Raw genomic sequence first — 15205 nt, forward strand, 5'->3', positions numbered from 1 at the left:
AGGCGCATTAAAACCGTCTTGTTAAGCTACTGCGACCTCCACCACTCTTCCAAGGGGCATTAAAACCGTCTTCTTAAGCTACTCTGAACTCCACGTCTCTTCCAAGGGGCATTAAAACCATCTTGTTAAGCTACTGCAACCTGCACCACTCTCCCAAGAGGCATTAAAACCATCTTGTTAAGCTACTCTGAACTCCACGTCTCTTCCAAGGGGCATTAAAACTGTCTTGTTAAGCTACTGTGACCTCCACCACTCTTCCAAGGGGCATTAAAACCGTCTTGTTAAGCTTCTGCGACCTCCACCTCTCTTCCAAAGGGCATTAAAACTGTCTTGTTAGGCTACTGTGACCTCCACCACTCTTCCAAGGGGCATTAAAACCGTCTTGTTAAGCTATTCTGAACTCAACGTCTCTTCCAAGGGGCATTAAAACCGTCTTGTTAAGCTACTGTGACCTCCACCACTCTTCCAAGGGGCATTAAAACCATCTTGTAAAGCTACTGTGACCTCCACCACTCTTCCAAGGGGCATTAAAACCGTCTTGTTAAACCACGCTGAACTCCACGTCTCTTCCAAGGGGCATTAAAACCATCTTGTTAAGCTACTGCAACCTGCACCACTCTTCCAAGGGGCATTAGAACCATCTTGTTAAGCTACTCTGAACTCCACGTCTCTTCCAAGGGGCATTAAAACCGTCTTGTTAAGCTACTGTGACCTCCACCACTCTTTCAAGGGGCATTAAAACCGTCTTGTTAAGCTACTGCGACCTCCACCTCTCTTCCAAGGGGCATTAAAACTGTCTTGTAAAGCTATTCTGAACTCAATGTCTCTTCCAAGGGGCATTAAAACCGTCTTGTTAAGCTACTGTGACCTCCACCACTCTTCCAAGGGGCATTAAAACCATGTTGTTAAGCTACTGTGACCTCCACCACTCTTCCAAGGGGCATTAAAACTGTCTTGTTAAACCACGCTGAACTCCACATCTCTTCCAAGGGGCATAAAACCATCTTGTTAAGCTACTGCGACCTCCACCACTCTTCCAAGGGGCCTTCAAACTGTCTTGTTAAGCTACTGTGACCTCCACCACTCTTGCAAGGGGCATTAAAACCGTGTTGTTAAGCTACTCTGAACTCCACCTCTCTTACATGGGGCATTAAAATCGTCTTGTTAAGCTACATTGACCTGCAGCACTCTTCCAAGGGGCATTAAAACCGTTCTGTTAAGCTACTCTGAACTCCATATCTCTACCAAGGGGGCATTAAAACCATCTTGTTAAGCTACTGTGACCTCCACCACTCTTCCAAGGGGCATTAAAACAGTCTTGTTAAACCACGCTGAACTCCACGTCTCTTCCAAGGGGAATAAAACCGTCTTGTTAAGCTACTACGACCTCCACCACTCTTCCAAGGGGCCTTCAAACTGTCTTGTTAAGCTACTGTGACCTCCACAACTCTTGCAAGGGGCATTAAAACCGTGTTGTTAAGCTACTCTGAACTCCACGTCTATTCCAAGGGGCATTAAATACGTCTTGTTAAGCTACTTTGACCTCCAGCACTCTTCCAAGGGGCATTAAAACCGTTTTCTTAAGCTACTCTGAACTCCACGTCTCTACGAAGGGGGCATTAAAACCATCTTGTTAAGCTACTGTGACCTCCACCACTCTTCCAAGGGGCATTAAAACCGTCTTTTTAAACCACTCTGACCTCCTTTTCTCTTCCAGGGCCATTAAAACCGTCTTGTTAAGCTACTGAGACCTCCACCACTTTTCCAAGGGGCATTAAAACCGTCTTGTTAAGCTACTCTGAACTCCACGTCTCTTCCAAGGGGCATTAAAATCGTCTGGTTAAGCTGCTCTGAACTCCACATCTCTTCCAAGGGGCATTAAAACCATCTTGTTAAGCTACTGTGAACTTCACGTCTCTTCCAAGGGGCATTAAAACCGTTTTGTTAAGCTACTGTGACCTCCACCACTCTACCAAGGGGCATTAAAACCATCTTGTTAAGCTACTCTGAACTCCACGTCTCTTCCAAGGGGCAATAAAACCGTCTTGTTAAGCTACTGTGACCTCCACCACTCTTCCAAGTGGCATTAAAACCGTCTTGTTAAGCTACTGTGACCTCCACTACTCTTCCATGGTGAATTAAAACCGTATTTTTAAACCAGTCTGACCTCCATATCTCTTCCAAGGGGCATTAAAAACATCTTGTTAAGCTACTGCGATCTCCAGCACTCTTCCAATGGGCATTAAAACCGTCTTGTTAAGCTACTGTGACCTCCACCACTCTTCCAAGGGGCATTAAAACCGTCTTGTTAAGCTACTCTGAACTCCACGTCTCTTCCAAGGGGGCACTAAAACTGTCTTGTTAAGCTACTGTGACCTCCTCCACTCCAAAGGGGCATTAAACCGTCTTGTTAAATACTCTGAACTCCACGTCTCTTTAAAGGGGCATTAAAACTGTCTTGTTAAGCTACTGTGACCTCCACGTTTCTTCCTAGGGGCATTAAATCGTCTTGTTAAGCTACTGTGACCTCCACCACTCTTCCAAGGCGCATTAAAACTGTCTTGTTAAGCTACTGTGAACTCCACGTCTCTTCCAGGGTGCATTAAAACAGTCTTGTTAAGCTACTGTGACCTCCACCACTCTTCCTCGGGGCATTAAAACCGTCTTGTTAAGCTACTGTGACCTCCAAGTCTCTTCCAGGGGGCATTAAAACCATCTTGTTAAAACACTCTGACCTCCGCATCTCTTCCAAGGGGCATTGAACGTCTTGTTAAGCTACTCTGAACTCCACGTCTCTTCCAAGGGGGCATTAAAACTGTCTTGTTAAGCTTCTGAGACCTCCACCACTTTTCCAAGTGGCATTAAAACCGTCTTGTTAAGCTACTGTGACCTCCACCACTCTTCCAATGGGCATTAAAACCGTCTTGTTAAGCTACTGCGACCTCCACCACTTTTCCAAGGGGCATTAAAACCGTCTTGTTAAGCAACTCTAAACTCCACGTCTCTTCCAAGGGGCATTAAAATCGTCTGGTTAAGCTGCTCTGAACTCCACATCTCTTCCAAGGGGCATTAAAACCATCTTGTTAAGCTACTGTGACCTTCACGTCTCTTCCAAGGGGCATTAAAACCGTTTTGTTAAGCTACTGTGACCTCCACCACTCTTCCAAGGGGCATTAAAACCATCTTGTTAAGCTACTCTGAACTCCACGTCTCTTCCAAGGGGCAATAAAACCGTCTTGTTAAGCTACTGTGACCTCCACCACTCTTCCAAGTGGCATTAAAACCGTCTTGTTAAGCTACTGTGACCTCCACTACTCTTCCATGGTGAATTAAAACCTTATTTTTAAACCAGTCTGACCTCCATATCTCTTCCAAGGGGCATTAAAAACATCTTGTTAAGCTACTGCGATCTCCAGCACTCTTCCAATGGGCTTTAAAACCGTCTTGTTAAGCTACTGTGACCTCCACCACTCTTCCAAGGGGCATTAAAACCGTCTTGTTAAGCTACTCTGAACTCCACGTCTCTTCCAAGGGGGCATTAAAACCGTCTTGTTAAGCTACTGTGACCTCCACCACTCCAAAGGGGCATTAAACCGTCTTGTTAAGATACTCTGAACTCCACGTCTCTTTAAAGGGGCATTAAAACTGTCTTGTTAAGCTACTGTGACCTCCAAGTTTCTTCCTAGGGGCATTAAATCGTCTTGTTAAGCTACTGTGACCTCCACCACTCTTCCAAGGGGAATTAAAACCGTCTTGTTAAGGTACTCTGAACTCCACGTCTCTTCCAGGGGGCATTAAAACAGTCTTGTTAAGCTACTGTGACCTCCACCACTCTTCCACGGGGCATTAAAACCATCTTGTTAAGCTTCTGTGACCTCCAAGTCTCTTCCAGGGGGCATTAAAACCATCTTGTTAAACCACTCTGACCTCCGCATCTCTTCCAAGGGGCATTGAACGTCTTGTTAAGCTACTGTGATCTCCACCACTCTTTCAAGGGGCATTAAAACCGTCTTGTTAAGCTACTGTGACCCCTAGCACTCTTGCAAGGGCATTAAAACCGTCTTGTTAAGCTACTGTGACCTCCACTACTCTTCCATGGTGAATTAAAACTGTATTTTTAAACCAGTCTGACCTCCATATCTCTTCCAAGGGGCATTAAAAACGTCTTGTTAAGCTACTGCGACCTCCAGCACTCTTCCAATGGGCATTAAAACCATCTTGTTAAGCTACTGTGACCTCCACAACTCTTCCAAGGGGCATTAAAACCGTCTTGTTAAGCTACTCTGAACTCCACGTCTCTTCCAAGGGGGCATTAAAACCGTCTTGTTAAGCTTCGGAGACCTCCACCACTTTTACAAGTGGCATTAAAACCGTCTTGTTAAGCTACTGTGACCTCCACCACTCTTCCAATGGGCATTAAAACCGTCTTGTTAAGCTACTGCGACCTCCACCACTCCAAAGGGGCATTAAACCGTCTTGTTAAGCTACTCTGAACTCCACGTCTCTTTAAAGGGGCATTAAAACTGTTTTGTTAAGCTACTGTGACCTCCACGTTTCTTCCTAGGGGCATTAAAACGTCTTGTTAAGCTACTGTGACCTCCACCACTCTTCCAAGGGGCAATAAAACCATGTTGTTAAGGTCCTCTGAACTCCACGTCTCTTCCAAGGGGCAGTAAAACCGTCTTGTTAAGCTACTGTGACCTCCACCACTCTTCCAAGGGGCATTAAAACCGTCTTGTTAAGCTACTGTGACCTCCATGTCTCTTCCAGGGGCCATTAAAACCATCTTGTTAAACCACTCCAACCTCCGCGTCTCTTCCAAAGGGCATTGAACGTCTTGTTAAGCTACTGTGATCTCCACCACTCTTTCAAGGGGCATTGAAACCATCTTGTTAAGCTACTGTGACCTCCACCACTCTTGCAAGGGCATTATAATCGTCTTGTTAAGCTACTCTGAACTCCACGTCTCTTCCAAGGGGCATTAAAAACATCTTGTTAAGCTACTGCGACCTCCAGCACTCTTCCAACGGGCATTAAAACCGTCTTGTTAAGCTACTGGGACCTCCACGTCTCTTCCAAGGGGTATTAAAACCGTCTTGTTAAGCTACTCTGACCTCCACCACTCTTCCAAGGGGCATTAAAACCGTCTTGTTAAGCTACTCTGAACTCCACGTCTCTTCCAAGGGGCATTAAAAATGTCTTGTTAAGCTACTGCGACCTCCAGCACTCTTCCAAGGGGCATTAAAACTGTCTTGCTAAGCTACTGCAACCTCCAGCGCTCTTCCAAGGGGCATTAAAACCGTCTTCTTAAGCTACTGTGACATCCACTACTTTTCCAAGGTGAATTAAAACCGTCTTGTTAAACCAGTCTGACCTCCACATCTCTTCCAATGGGCATTACAACCATCTTGTTAAGCTACTGCGACCTCCACCACTCTTCCAAGGGGCATTAAAATCGTCTTGTTAAGCTACTCTTACCTCCACGTCTCTTCCAAGGGGCATTAAAACCGTCTTGTTAAGCTACTGCGACCTGCACCACTTTTGCAAGGGACATTAAAACCATCTTGTTAAGCTACTCTGAACTCCACGTCTCTTCCAAGGGGCATTGAACGTCTTGATAAGCTACTGTGACCTCCACCACTCTTACAAGGGGCATTAAAAGCGTCTTGTTAAGCTACTGTGACCTCCACCACTCTTCCAAGGAGCATTAAAACCATCTTGCTAAGCTACTCTAAACTCCACGTCTCTTCCAAGGGGCATTAAAAACGTCTTGTTAAGCTACCTCGACGTCCAGCACTCTTCCAAGGGGCATTAAAACCGTCTTGTTAAGCTACTCTGAACTCCACGTCTCTTCCAAGGGGCATTAAAACCGTCTTGTTAAGCTACTGTGACCTCCACCACTCTTCCAAGGGGCATTAAAACCGTCTTGTTAAGCTACTGTGACCTCCACGTCTCTTCCAGGGGACATTAAAACCATCTTGTTAAACCACTCTGACCTCCGCGTCTCTTCCAAGGGGCATTGAACGTCTTGTTAAGCTACTGTGATCTCTACCACTCTTTCAAGGGTCATTAAAACCGTCTTGTTAAGCTACTGTGACCTCCACCACTCTTGCAAGGGCATTAAAATCATCTTGCTAAGCTACTCTGAACTCCACGTCTCTTCCAAGGGGCATTAAAAACATCTTGTTAAGCTACTGCGACCTCCAGCACTCTTCCAAGGGGCATTAAAACCGTCTTGTTAAGCTACTGTGACCTCCACGTCTCTTCCAAGGGGTATTAAAACCGTCTTGTTAAGCTACTCTGACCTCCACCACTCTTCCAAGGGGCATTAAAACCGTCTTGTTAAGCTACTCTGAACTCCACATCTCTTCCAAGGGGCATTAAAAATGTCTTGTTAAGCTACTGCGACCTCCAGCACTCTTCCAAGGGGCATTAAAACCGTCTTGCTAAGCTACTGCAACCTCCAGCACTCTTCCAAGGGGCATTAAAACCATCTTCTTAAGCTACTGTGACATCCACTACTTTTCCAAGGTGAATTAAAACCGTCTTGTTAAACCAGTCTGACCTCCACATCTCTTCCAAGGGGCATTAAAACCATCTTGTTAAGGTACTGCGACCTCCACCACTCTTCCAAGGGGCATTAAAATCATCTTGTTAAGCTACTCTTACCTCCACGTCTCTTCCAAGGGGCATTAAAATCGTCTTGTTAAGCTACTGCGACCTGCACCACTTTTCCAAGGGGCATTAAAACCATCTTGTTAAGCTACTCTGAACTCCACGTCTCTTCCAAGGGGCATTGAACGTCTTGTTAAGCTACTGTGACCTTCACCACTTTTCCAAGGAGCATTAAAACCGTCTTGCTTAGCTACTCTAAACTCCACGTCTCTTCCAAGGGGCATTAAAAACGTCTTGTTAAGCTACCTCGACGTCCAGCACTCTTCCAAGGGGCATTAAAACCGTCTTGTTAAGCTACTCTGAACTCCACGTGTCTTCCAAGGGGGCATTAAAACCATCTTGTTAAGCTACTGTGACCTCCACCACTCTACCAAGGGGCACTAAAACCGTCTTGTTAAACCACTCTGACCTCAACGTCTGTTCCAAGGGGCATTAAAACCGTCTTGTTAAGCTACTGCGACCTCCACCACTCTTCCAAGGGGCATTAAAAAAGTCTTGTTAAGCTACTCTGGACTCCACGTCTCTTCCAAAGGGCATTAAAACCGTCTTGTTAAGCTACGCTGAACTCCATATCTCTTCCAAGGGGCATTAAAACCGTCTTGTTAAGCTACTGTGACCTCCACGTCTCTTCCAAGGGGCATTAAAACCGTTTTGCTAAGCTACTGTGACCTCCACCACTCTTCCAAGGGGCATTAAAACCGTCTTGTTAAGCTACTCTGAACTCCACATCTCTTGCAAGGGGCATTAAAACCATCTTGATAAACCACTATGGCCTCCGCGTCTCTTCGAAGGGCCATTGAACGTCTTGTTAAGCTACTGTGACCTCCACCATTTTTGCAAGGGCATTAAAATTGTCTTGTTAAGCTACTCTGAACTCCACGTCTCTTTCAAGGGGCATTGAAAACGTCTTGTTAAGCTACTGCGACCTCCAGCACTCTTCCAAGGGGCATTAAAACCGTCTTGTTAAGCTACTGTGACCTCCACGTCTCTTCCAATGGGCATTAAAACCGTCTTGTTAAGCTACTCTGAACTCCACGTCTCTTCCACGGGACATTAAAAACGTCTTGTTAAGCTACTGCGACCTCCAGCACTCTTCCAAGGGGCATTAAAACCATCTTGTTAAGCTACTGTAACCTCCAGCACTCTTCCAAGGGGCATTAAAACCGTCTTCTTAAGCTACTGTGACATCCACTACTTTTCCAATGTGAATTAAAACCGTCTTGTTAAAACAGTCTGACCTCCACATCTCTTCCAAGGGGCATTAAAACCATCTTGTTAAGCTACTGCGACCTCCACCACTCTTCCAAGGGGCATTAAAACCGTCTTGCTAAGCTACTCTTACCTCCACGTCTCTTCCAAAGGGCATTAAAACCGTCTTGTTAAGCTACTGCGAACTGCACCACTTTTCCAAGGGGCATTAAAACAATCTTGTTAAGCTACTCTGAACTCCACGTCTCTACCAAGGGGCATTGAACGTCTTGTTAAGCTACTGTGACCTCCACCACTCTTCCAAGGGGCATTAAAACCTTTTTGTTAAGCTACTGTGACCTCCACCTCTGTGCCAAGGGGCATTAAAACCGTCTTGTTAAGGTACTGTGACCTCCACGTCTCTTCCAAGGGGCATTAAAACCATCTTGTTAAACCACTCTGACCTCCGTGTCTCTTCCAAGGGCCCTTGAACGTCTTGTTAAGCTACTGTGATCTCCACCACTCTTTCAAGGGGCATTAAAACCGTCTTGTTAAGCTACTGTGACCTCCACCAATTTTGCAAGGGCATTAAAATCGTCTTGTTAAGCTACTCTGAACTCCACGTCTCTTCCAAGGGGCATTAAAAACGTCTTGTTAAGCTACTGCGACCTCCAGCACTCTTCCAAGGGGCATTAAAACCGTCTTGTTAAGCTACTGTGACCTCCACGTCTCTTCCAAGGAGCATTAAAACCGTCTTGTTAAGCTACTCTGACCTCCACCACTCTTTCAAGGGGCATTAAAACTGTCTTGTTAAGCTACTCTGAACTCCACGTCTCTTCCAAGGGGCATTAAAAATGTCTTGTTAAGCTACTGCGACCTCCAGCACTCTTCCAAGGGGCATTAAAACCGTCTTGCTAAGCTACTGCAACCTCCAGCACTCCTCCACGGGGCATTAAAACCATGTTCTTAAGCTACTGTGACATCCACTACTTTTCCAAGGTGAATTAAAACCGTCTTGTTAAACCAGTCTGACCTCCACATCTCTTCCAAGGGGCATTAAAACCATCTTGTTAAGCTACTGCGACCTCCACCACTCTTCCAAGGGGCATTAAAATTGTCTTGTTAAGCTACTCTTACCTCCACGTCTCTTCCAAGGGGCATTAAAACCATCTTGTTAAGCTACTGCGACCTGCACCACGTTTCCAAGGGGCATTAAAACCATCTTGTTAAGCTACTCTGAACTCCACGTCTCTTCCAAGGGGCATTGAACGTCTTGTTAAGCTACTGTGACCTCCACCACTCTTCCAAGGGGCATTAAAACCGTCTTGTTAAGCTACTGTGACCTCCACCACTCTTCCAAGGAGCATTAAAACCGTCTTGCTAAGCTACGCTAAGCTCCACGTCTCTTCCAATGGGCATTAAAAACGTCTTGTTAAGCTACTGCGACCTCCAACACTCTTCCAAGGGGCATTAAAACCGTCTTGTTATGCTACTGTGACCTCCACGTCTCTTCCAAGGGGCATTAAAACCGTCTTGTTAAGCTACTCTGACCTCCACCACTCTTCCAAGGGGCATTAAAACCGTCTTCTTAAGCTACTGTGACATCCACTACTTTTCCAAGGTGAATTAAAACCGTCTTGTTAAACCAGTCTGACCTCCACATCTCTTCCAAGGGGCATTAAAACCATCTTGGTAAGCTACTGCGACCTCCACCACTCTTCCAAGGGGCATTAAAACCGTCTTGTTAAGCTACTCTTACCTCCACGTCTCTTCCAAATGGCATTAAAACGTCTTGTTAAGCTACTGCGAACTGCACCACTTTACCAAGGGGAATTAAAACCATCTTGTTAAGCTACTCTGAACTCCACGTCTCTTCCAAGGGGCATTGAACATCTTGTTAAGCTACTGTGACCTCCACCACTCTTCCAAGGGGCATTGAAACCATTTTGTTAAGCTACTGTGACCTCCACCACTCTTCCAAGGGGCATTAAAACCGTCTTGTTAAGGTACTGTGACCTCCACGTCTCTTCCAAGGGGCATTAAAACCATCTTGTTAAACCACTCTGACCTCCGCGTCTCTTCCAAGGGCCATTGAACGTCTTGTTAAGCTACTGTGATCTCCACCACTCTTTCAAGGGGCATTAAAACCGTCTTGTTCAGCTACTGTGACCTCCACCAACTTTGCAAGGGCATTAAAATCGTCTTGTTAAGCTACTCTGAACTCCACCACTCTTCCAATGGGCATTAAAACCGGCTTGTTAAGCTACTCTGAACTCCACGTCTCTTCAAGGGGGCATTAAAAACGTCTTGTTAAGCTACTGCGACCTCCAGCACTCTTCCAAGGGGCATTAAAACCGTCTTGTTAAGCTACTGTAACCTCCACGTCTCTTCCAAGGGGCATTAAAACCATCTTGTTAAGCTACTCTGACCTCCACCACTCTTCCAATGGGCATTAAAACCGGCTTGTTAAGCTACTCTGAACTCCACGTCTCTTCCACGGGGCATTAAAAACGTCTTGTTAAGCTACTGCGACCTCCAGCATTCTTCCAAGGGGCATTAAAACCGTCTTGTTAAGCTACTGCGACCTCCAGCACTCTCCCAAGGGGCGTTAAAAGCGTCTTCTTAAGCTACTGTGACATCCATTACTTTTCCAAGGTGAATTAAAACCGTCTTGTTAAACCAGTCTGACCTCCACAACTCATTCAAGGGGCATTAAACCCATCTTGTTTTGCTACTGCGACCTCCACCACTCTTCCAAGGGGCATTAAAACCGTCTTGTTAAGCTACTCTGAACTCCACGTCTCTTCCAAGGGGCATTGAACGTCTTGTTAAGCTACTGTGACCTCCACCACTCTTCCAAGGGGCATTAAAACCGTCTTGTTAAGCTACTATGACCTCCACCACTCTTCCAAGGAGCATTAAAACCGTCTTGTTAAGCTACTCTGTACTCCACGTCTCTTCCAAGGGGCATTAAAAACGTCTTGTTAAGCTACTTCGACGTCCAGCATTCTTCCATGGGGCATTAAAACCGTCTTGTTAAGCTACTCTGAACTCCACGTCTCTTCCAAGGGGGCATTAAAACCGTCTTGTTAAGCTACTGTGACCTCCACCACTCTACCAAGGGGCATTAAAACAGTCTTGTTAAACCACTCTGACCTCCACGTCTGTTCCAAGGGGCTTTAAAACCGTCTTGTTACGCTACTGCAACCTCCACCACTCTTCCAAGGGGCATTAAAAAAGTCTTGGTAAGCTACTCTGGACTCCACGTCTCTTCCATAGGGCATTAAAACCGTCTTGTTAAGCTACTTTGAACTCCACATCTCTTCCAAGGGGCATTAAAACCGTCTTGTTAAGCTACTGTGACCTCCACGTCTCTTCCAAGGGGCATTAAAACCGTTTTGTTAAGCTACAGTGACCTCCACCACTCTTGCAAGGGGCATTAAAACCGTCTTGTTAAGCTACTCTGTACTCCACGTCTCTTTCAAGGGGCATTAAAACCGTCTTGTTAAGCTACTGTGACCTCCACCATTCAGCCAAGGGTCATTAAAACCGTCTTGTTAAACAAGTCTGATCTCCACATCTCTTCCAAGGGGCATTAAAACCGTCTTGTAAACCTAATGCAACCTCCACCAACCTTCCGAGGGACATTAAAACCGTCTTGTTAAGCTACTGCAACCTGTACCACTCTTCCAAGGGGCATTAAAACCATCTTGTTAAGCTACTCTGAACTCCACGTCTCTTCCAAGGGGCATTAAAGCCATCTTGTTAAGCTACTGCAACCTGTACCACTCTTCCAAGGGGCATTAAAACCATCTTGTTAAGCTACTCTGAACTCCACCTCTCTTCCAAGGGGCATTAAAACCATCTTGTTAAGCTACTGTGACCTCCACCACTCTTCCAAGGGGCATTAAAACCGTCTTGTTAAGCTACTCCGACTTCCAGCTCTCTTCCAAGGGGCATTAAAACTGTCTTGTTAGGCTACTGTGACCTCCACCACTCTTCCAAGGGGCATTAAAACCGTCTTGTTAAGCTATTCTGAACTCAACGTCTCTTCCAAGGGGCATTAAAACCGTCTTGTTAAGCTACTGTGACCTCCACCAATCTATCAAGGGGCATTAAAACCATCTTGTTAAGCTACTGTGACCTCTACCACTCTTCCAAGGGGCATTAAAACTGTCTTGTTAAACCACTCTGAACTCCACGTCTCTTTCAAGGGGCATAAAGCTGTCTTGTTAAGCTACTGCGACCTCCACCACTCTTCCAAGGGGCCTTCAAACTGCCTTGTTAAGCTACTGTGACCTCCACCACTCTTGCAAGGGGCATTAAAACCGTGTTGTTAAGCTACTCTGAACTCCATGTCTCTTCCAAGGGGCATTAAAAATTTCTTGTTAAGCTACTTTGACCTCCAGCACTCTTCCAAGGGGCATTAAAACCATTTTGTTAAGCTACTCTGAACTCCACATCTCTACCAAGGGGGTATTAAAACCATCTGGTTAAACTATTGTGACCTCCACCACTCTTCCAAGGGGCATTAATACCGTGTTGTTAAACCACTCTGACCTCCATGTCTCTTCCAGGGGGCATTAAAACCATCTTGTTAAGCTACTGCAACCTCCACCACTTTTCCAAAGGGCATTAAAACCGTCTTGTTAAGCTACTCTGAACTCCACTTCTCTTCCAAGGGGCATTAAAAACATCGTGTTAAGCTACTGCGACCTCCAGCACTCTTCCAAGGGGCATTAAAACAGTCTTGTTAAGCTACTGTGACCTCCACGTCTCTTCCAAGGGGCATTAAAACCGTCTTGTTAAGCTACTCTGACCTCCACCACTCTTCCAAGGGGCATTTGTTAAGGTACTCTGAACTCCACGTCTCTTCCAAGGGGCATTAAAAATGTCTTGTTAAGCTACTGCGACCTCCAGCACTCTTCCAAGGGGCATTAAAACCGTCTTGCTAAGCTACTGCAACCTCCAGCACTCTTCCAAGGGGCATTAAAACCGTCTTCTTAAGCTACTGTGACATCCACTACTTTTCCAAGGTGAATTAAAACCGTCTTGTTAAACCAGTCTGACCTCCACATCTCTTCCAAGGGGCATTAAAACCATCTTGTTAAGCTACTGCGACCTCCACCACTCTTCCAAGGGGCATTAAAATCATCTTGTTAAGCTACTCTTAACTCCACGTCTCTTCCAAGGGGCATTAAAATCATCTTGTTAAGCTACTGCGACCTGCACCACTTTTCCAAGGGGCATTAAAACCATCTTGTTAAGCTACTCTGAACTCCACGTCTCTTCCAAGGGGCATTGAACGTCTTGTTAAGCTACTGTGACCTACACCACTCTTCCAAGGAGCATTAAAACCATCTTGCTAAGCTACTCTAAACTCCACGTCTCTTCCAAGGGGCATTAAAACCGTCTTGTTAAGCCACTCTGAACTCCATGTCTCTTCCAAGGGGGCATTAAAACCGTCTTGTTAAGCTACTGTGACCTCCACCACTCTACTAAGGGGCACTAAAACTGTCTTGTTAAACCACTCTGACCTCCACGTCTGTTCCAAGGGGCATTAAAAAAGTCTTGTTAAGCTACTGAGACCTCCACCACTCTTCCAAGGGGCATTAAAAAAGTCTTGTTAAGCTACTCTGGACTCCACGTCTCTTCCAAAGGGCATTAAAACCGTCTTGTTAAGCTACTCTGAACTCCACATCTCTTCCAAGGGGCATTAAAACCGTCTTGTTAAGCTACTGTGACCTCCACGTCTCTTCCAAGGGGCATTAAAACTGTTTTGTTAAGCTACTGTGACCTCCACCACTTTTCCAAGGGGCATTTAATCCGTCTTGTTAAGCTACTCTGAACTCCACGTCTGTTCCAAGGGGCATTAAAACTGTCTTGTTAAGCTACTGTGACCTCCACCACTGTGCCAAGGGGCATTAAAACCGTCTTGTTAAGGTACTGTGACCTCCACGTCTCTTCCAAGGGGCATTAAAACCATCTTGTTAAACCACTCTGACCTCCGCGTCTCTTCCAAGGGCCATTGAACGTCTTGTTAAGCTACTGTGATCTCCACCACTCTTTCAAGGGGCATTAAAACCGTCTTGTTAAGCTACTGTGACCTCCACCAATTTTGCAAGGGCATTAAAATCGTCTTGTTAAGCTACTCTGAACTCCACGTGTCTTCCAAGGGGCATTAAAAATGTCTTATTAAGCTACTGCGACCTCCAGCACTCTTCCAAGGGGCATTAAAACCGTCTTGTTAAGCTACTGTGACCTCCACGTCTCTTCCAAGGGGCATTAAAACCGTTTTGTTAAGCTACAGTGACCTCCACCACTCTTGCAAGGGGCATTAAAACCGTCTTGTTAAGCTACTCTGTACTCCACGTCTCTTTCAAGGGGCATTAAAACCGTCTTGTTAAGCTACTGTGACCTCCACCATTCAGCCAAGGGTCATTAAAACCGTCTTGTTAAACAAGTCTGATCTCCACATCTCTTCCAAGGGGCATTAAAACCGTCTTGTAAACCTAATGCAACCTCCACCAACCTTCCGAGGGACATTAAAACCGTCTTGTTAAGCTACTGCAACCTGTACCACTCTTCCAAGGGGCATTAAAACCATCTTGTTAAGCTACTCTGAACTCCACGTCTCTTCCAAGGGGCATTAAAGCCATCTTGTTAAGCTACTGCAACCTGTACCACTCTTCCAAGGGGCATTAAAACCATCTTGTTAAGCTACTCTGAACTCCACCTCTCTTCCAAGGGGCATTAAAACCATCTTGTTAAGCTACTGTGACCTCCACCACTCTTCCAAGGGGCATTAAAACCGTCTTGTTAAGCTACTCCGACTTCCAGCTCTCTTCCAAGGGGCATTAAAACTGTCTTGTTAGGCTACTGTGACCTCCACCACTCTTCCAAGGGGCATTAAAACCGTCTTGTTAAGCTATTCTGAACTCAACGTCTCTTCCAAGGGGCATTAAAACCGTCTTGTTAAGCTACTGTGACCTCCACCAATCTATCAAGGGGCATTAAAACCATCTTGTTAAGCTACTGTGACCTCTACCACTCTTCCAAGGGGCATTAAAACTGTCTTGTTAAACCACTCTGAACTCCACGTCTCTTTCAAGGGGCATAAAGCTGTCTTGTTAAGCTACTGCGACCTCCACCACTCTTCCAAGGGGCCTTCAAACTGCCTTGTTAAGCTACTGTGACCTCCACCACTCTTGCAAGGGGCATTAAAACCGTGTTGTTAAGCTACTCTGAACTCCATGTCTCTTCCAAGGGGCATTAAAAATTTCTTGTTAAGCTACTTTGACCTCCAGCACTCTTCCAAGGGGCATTAAAACCATTTTGTTAA

Source organism: Phyllobates terribilis, unplaced genomic scaffold, assembly GCF_046119375.1.
Source record: "Phyllobates terribilis strain yellow unplaced genomic scaffold, ASM4611937v1 Scaffold_5__5_contigs__length_657084704, whole genome shotgun sequence".
In the NCBI taxonomy this organism is placed as follows: domain Eukaryota; kingdom Metazoa; phylum Chordata; class Amphibia; order Anura; family Dendrobatidae; genus Phyllobates; species Phyllobates terribilis.